A 7,099-nucleotide genomic window follows, 5' to 3' on the forward strand; every position below is an offset into this window, starting at 1 on the left:
CTGGTCTGAAAAAAAAGATCTTTCTTTAATAAAGTCTCAAGCAAATCACCAGATTAAAGGAAAAATAAGACTCTGGTTTACTTAAAAGCCTATGCAAATATACTCAAAACTTACAACCTTATGAAATCGTGATGATTTTAGTCATTGAAAATCATCATATTTGCAATGATTTTATATACAACAACAAAATGTGAGGAATACAAGCAACATGTTTCTTAAAATTTCTGCAAACTATACTATGACATTTTTACTTTATAACAGATTCCATGCAGTCTTGTCAAAGTTGGCATCTAAATCATCATTCCCTTATTAATATAATCCACAAAAGAGGATTTTCACTGATACTGAGATCCAAGAATAGATGAAGAGATACAAGATTAAGAGACACCCAAGTAGTTTTTCTACCTAGCAGTAAGAGTAGCCTAAAAAAGAACTAGCAAAAGAAAAGGTGGAACTGCAAGTCCATATGAAAACAAAGCGTATGTGATTTCTGTGCATTTTAAACACAACTTCTACAATTGAACTAAAATGGCAAATTGAACACCTGCTCTAGAGTCCCACCTGCTCCTTAAATGCTAAGAGAGTCCTGAAAAATAAACAAGGGATAAGTGTCTTCAGTGAACCAAGAACGATGAGGAATCTCTGAAAGATAAAAAGGCAGATTACATCAGATTAAATGAGGTAATCATATTGCTATAGAGTGTCCAGGAAAAAAAACACATGCTAAAAGTGGGCGCTGCTCCATGCTCTGAAGCAGCAAATATGGAAAGCAAGAAAACTTCCCTGGAGGAAACTAAACAGTTATTAATTAAAGTGACTCAACAGGAGCCAAATGGTCACCTCCTCTGCTGCCTTCAGGTCATGGGTGAAAAAGGTATATATAGCTATTTATCCCCAAAAGACCAGACAGTTTCCCATTGAAAGTATACAGGAAAGAAGATTTTAGATTATTGTGAAGTATAATAAATATACTGAGGCAAATACAAAGACTTGAGTCCTCAGACAGCAATGGACCATGTCTGAAACCCCAGAATCCTAAAAGCTTCAAAAGGGAATAAACACTGCCTACATAAAAGAATGAGAATCAGATTTACGTCATGGCTCACTAGCAAGACATGATGCAATAAGACAATGGAGAAATAACTTCCAAGTTCTGAGAGAGAATTATGAAGAATTCTAGAGTCTTTAAACTACCAATTATGAGTGAGGTTAAGAACATTCAGATATATAGGAACTAAAATGCTTACCACCTTCAAACCCTAGAGAAAAAAAAGTAATCTCCTTGTTACAGTTGATCCTTTAACAACATGGGTTTGAACTGTGGAGGTCCACTTAACACTCAGATATTGTCCAATCAAATGCATACCGAAAATACAATATTTTGGAGATGCAGACCTATATGGTATACCAACTTTTCAGGCTGACTTTTCATACACATGGGTTCTGAGGGGCCCATGGTGGGACTTCTCTGAGAATGTACAGGTTGTGGTAAATATGGGGGCTCCTGAAACCAATCCCCTGCGTATACTGGGGAATGACTACTATGTGCAACAACAACCACTAATCGAATTTAGTGATATGGAACAATAAACAATAAACTATTGGTCAGAGGGGTCTGATCTGGGAAGACTCAAAGTTCTGGTGGTTCTGGTGTTGGTTTCAACAGCTACAAAAGCTGGGGCTGGAGGACTTACTTCCAAAATTACTTCTTTTTTCATATATGTATCTGACACCTGGCCTGGAATGGCCAAAAGAAGTGCTCAGCTAGGACTGTAAACCAGAACATCTACCAATGGCCTCTCTACCTGGAGCCATGCAACAGCATTCGTTCATGCTGCACTATACTGATTCCAAGTCATTAAGGATAGCCCACATTCAAGTGGAAGGAAATCAGATTCCATTCTTGGTAACAAAACCACATTACAGAAAAGCATGAACGATGGGAGATATTTTGTAACCTTCTTTGTAAAATAAAATGTCTCTCAAAATGTAACAGAGAATATGCTCTGACAGAAAAAAAATAAACTGAACACATGATATACAAACGTAAAATATATAAATCATATTACAAAAACATATATTTAAATTTGTTAAAACTGTGAAGTACTTGAACAACATTATCGACTAACTTGACCTAACTAACATTTATAGAATACCTAATAACAGTAGAACATCTACTAAAATAAACCATACTGTGGCTATAAAACAAACCTCAATAAATCTGAAAGAATTCAAGCCCTACAAACTATGTTCCCTGACACCAAAGTAATTAAATTAGCAACCAATAACAGATCTCTGGAAAATCTCCAAATATTTGTAAGCTACATAACACACTTTTAAATAACCCATGGATCTAAGAAAATGTCAAAAAGGAAATAAGACAGTATTTTGGTATGAATGAAAATAAAACCAATATATCAAAATTTACATAATCCAGCTAAAACTGTACTTGGCAGGAAATTTGTAGCACTAAAAACCTATCTAGTAAATGAAAAAAGGTCTTATATCAACTTAAGTTTCTACCTTGAGAAACCAGAAAAAGGGTAAAATGAACACAAAGCAAGCAAAAGAGGAAATGATATCAAAATATAAATCAATGAAATAAAGAATACCACACAAATAAAAGAAAAAAAAACAATGAAATTAAGGCTGGTTCTTTGAGAGGATCAGATTAATAAAATTTATAAACCACTAGCCAGAGTAAGGTTACAAATTTCAAACATCAGAAATGATAAATATTTTTAAATAATAAGGGAATATTATGAACAAATTTAGGCCAATGAACCTGACAACTAGAATGAAATGAACACATTCTTTTAAAAAAACACAAAACAACCAAAACTCACCCAAGAAGGCACAGATACCTTGATACCAAAAGCAAGAACGATATTTACAAAACACATACACATACCCACAAAATCCACAGACCACTATGCCTCATGAACACAGATGCAAAAATCCTCAACAAAATATTAACAAATCAAACCCAGCAATACATAAAAAGAAAGATACATAACAACAAAGTTGGATTTATTCCAGGGAGGCAAGGGTGGTTCACCATTAGAAATTCAACCCATGTAATCCATCAGATTTATTAACAGACTAAAAAAGGAAAACCATATAATCATATTGATCGATGCCAAAAAATTGGACAAAATTCTACAGGCATTCATAAAAAACAAAATCAGTATACTTGGAACAGAAGGGAACTTCTTTAATGAAGGGCATCTACAAAAAATCCTCTAGCTTACATCATATTTAATAGTAAAACTCTGAACGCTTTCCCTATAAAAAAAGAAACATGGTATAAAATTACACAGAATTATATACACACACATATGAGTACATGTGAAACTGAAAAGGTCTATAATCTAGTTAACAGTACTGCATCAACTTCAGTTTCCTGGTTTTGATATTATACTACAGATATATAAGATGTCACCACTGGGGAAGGCTATGAGATGGACACTCAGTTTATATAGTATTTTTCACAATTTTATGTGAGTCTATAATTATTTCAAAATAAAAAGTTAAAGAAAAAAAGTCTACAAACAATCACAGGAGAAAATCCTCATGATCCAGATGTCATATAACTATAGAACAACAAAAAAAGTGCATGTAAAAACTGGTGAAATTCGACTAAGATTAGTACCTGAATCAACGATATTACACCATTTCCCTGTTTCCTTGTTCACATTTCATTACAGGAGCCTGTCCCAACCTTTTTTCATTTTTGCCCTAAAAGGAGCCTTTTTTGACATTTTTTTCCTAATGTACCCCTATGAAATGTTCATATCGCAGATAAAGCATATATGTTTACGTACTGCAGGTGTAACAGTGCTTTATCTGTTGAGAGTATTTTTGTCTCCACCAATGTCAACTGTTATCCTTTGAAGGCAGTATCACACCCACTGAGAATATATATACCATGGTTATGTAAGACAGCATCATTAGGGAAAGGGAAGAAGGTAGATACATGGAAACTGCATGATTTTGCAGTTTCCTATTATTATTATATTATTACAAAATAAAGTTATAATTAAAAAAGTGAAAAAATGTATAAGGAAGCACCAAGGACACAGAATAGCCAAAACAACACTAAAACAGAGAACAAATTTAGACGCTATGCAGCAACTACCTGTTTACAAGTCATACTACAAAGCCACAGAAGTCAAGACAATGTAGTGTTGGCATAATTCGGGTAACCAAAAAGAGTAATGTAACAAAAGAGAACAAAAGAATCCAGAAATACTTCCATGTATATACAACAAATTTATTGACAAATGCACCAAGGCTAGTTTATGAAGAAATAAAAGTATTTTTGACAAATGGTGGCAGAACCATATTAACATGAAAAAAAAAAGTTAAACCCTTTGACCACCTACTTCACAGTAACCACAAAAATTAATTGGCCATGGATCATAAGCCTAATGTAAAAACTAAAACTATTAAACAAAAAAAGACCCTTCAATTCCTTGGAGTAGACAGTTTCTTAAAGAAGGCATAAGGCAGTAAAAATAAAGTATACAAATTATCAATTTGACTTCACTAATATGAAATCACTTGTTTATCAAAAGACACAATTAAGAAAATTTTAAAAGGCATGCTACAGACCAGAAGGGAAAACTTACTTCATATACATGTATATATATATATATAATATAAAAATAAATAAAACAAAGAACTTGAGTCCAGAATATATCAAGAACCCCTACCTATCAATAATAAAAATTCAATAAAAGATGGGCAAAAGGCTTGAACTGACACATCACAAAAGATGATATGCAAATTGTAAATATATATATAAAAAGGTGCTCAAAATCATTAATCATTAAGAGACTGCAAATGAAACCCCTTGTATCATTTTGAATGCAAGAGAATGACTAAAACTAAAAACAATGACAACACCAACATTGGAGAGAATGTGGAGCATCTGTAACTTTCATATCTTGCTGGTGGGACTGTGTAATCATACATTTCTCTGGAAAACTGCTGAGTTATAAAGTTAAATATGTTCCACTCTTAGGTATTCACTTATGCAAGATAAATTAAAATATAAGTCCTGGCTCACACCTGTAATCCCAACACTTTGGGAGGCCAAGGCGGGCGGATCACAAGGTCAAGAGATAGAGACCATCCTGGCCAACATGGTGAAACCCCGTCCCTACTAAAAACACAAAAATTAGCTGGGTGTGGTGGCATGCGCCTGAAGTCCCAGCCACTTGGGAGGCTGAGGCAGGAAAATCACTTGAACCCAGGAGGCGGAGGTTGCAGTGAGCCAAGGTCGCATCACTGCACTCCAGCCTGGCAACAGAGCGAGACTCAGTCTCAAAAAAAAAAAGAAAATATAAGTCTAGAAAACAACTTGTACAAGTCTATTTACGGAAGCATTATTCAGAATAGCCAAAAATTACTTAGCAATAAAAAACAATGATACTATTGGTATACCATTACTATCAGTAGGTGATCTGTCCTAGGTGAATCTCAAAAACATCTGAGCAAAAGAAAGCAGACACAGGAGTACATACTGCCATGATTCAAGAACATGCAAAGTTAACCTATGGTGATAAAAATTACAACAGTGCTTATTTATGGGAGCTGAAAAGGTACTCTCTGAAAAATGTCTTCATTAGGGTATATACATTTATGAAAACTCATTTAAGATCTGTAAATTTCACTGTATATTTTACCTCAATTTACAATAGATTAGCTTAAAAAATTACAGAAATCTGCACTCACAGTGGAAGATTTCAACACATAACTATTAGAAATTAGGCTACTAAGTAGACAAAAAGATTCATAATTTTCTCTTTAAAGTTACTGTTCATCTTTCATTAGATTTCTATTGGTAAATGTATCTTTCCATAAATAACCTGTTGTAATTATTTACTGCTAGTGTTTAGGTTCAACTGATTTTTTATGTTGTCCTTATCATCAATACAACCTCTCTCAATTTTAATAATTTGACAACAGATTCTTTTCCAATTTCTGTGTAGACAATCACAGAAACAGTTTTGCATCCTCTTTCTTAATTCTTGCTGGCTACATCCTTTAGAAAAGTGGTTAAGTAGTAACTAGCAAGACCTCTGTCTCCGATGCTCAAATTGTGTTTAAAATCTTTTCAGTTGTCACCATGTCGGTGTTTGCTTATGACTTGCCTCCCTTATGTTTGCATCGTTTTGGTGTTAAAGTTGCATTATTTAAACAATAAATTAGGGACCTTCCTCTCCCTTTATATTATCTAGAACATTGTGTATAAAACAAAGATTATTCTCAGTTCCTTGAAAGTTTGTTAAAAACCACCTGTGATGGTCAGTTTTATGGGTCAGTTTGGCTGGGTTATAGTCCCCAGTTATTCATGTAAACATTAATTCAGGTGATGCTGTGAAGGTATTTTGCACATATATGTATATGTGTGTGTGTGTGTGTGTGTATATATATATATATATATATATACACACACATGTTAAGATATATATGTTTTTTCCTCCTACTGATTATTTCCATGGTGGAATCCCAACCAATACACAACCTATCAGGGCCTGCGTTTTGGGGTATGTATGTGTATATGTGTAAGACCCACAGGCACAAAGATAATTTTAACTTTTGTTTCAATTTTGTAACGGCTTTTTACTTACTCTAGAGTCGGCTGAAGTTTTAGCAAGATTACATTTCTCAATGACACTATCTATTTCACTTAAATTTTCAAACAAAAAAATGATATGAAGGGGTTCACATGATTTTTTTTCTCTTTATGACACCTGTGGTTGTATTCTAATTTTCATTGCCTATGTAAAGGTAGACAAACTATTTCTGTTAAGAACCAGAATATAAGTATTTTAAGCTTTGCAGGCTACATATCATCTCTGTCATGTATGTGTGTGTATATATATATTATATATATATGTGTGGGTGTGTGTGTGTGTGTGTGTGTGTGTGTGTATATATATATATATTTTTTTTTTTTTAAACAACCCTTCAAAAATGTTACTAACCGTTCCTAGCTTATAAGCCTTTCCAGATTTGGCCCATAGGCCTGAACTCTTCGTTATATCATTTATTTACACATTCTCTTTTTCCTTGGCTTTGCCAGAAGCCA

This window comes from Rhinopithecus bieti, unplaced genomic scaffold, assembly GCF_001698545.2.
Source record: "Rhinopithecus bieti isolate Rb0 unplaced genomic scaffold, ASM169854v2 scaffold_60, whole genome shotgun sequence".
NCBI classification, from domain to species: domain Eukaryota; kingdom Metazoa; phylum Chordata; class Mammalia; order Primates; family Cercopithecidae; genus Rhinopithecus; species Rhinopithecus bieti.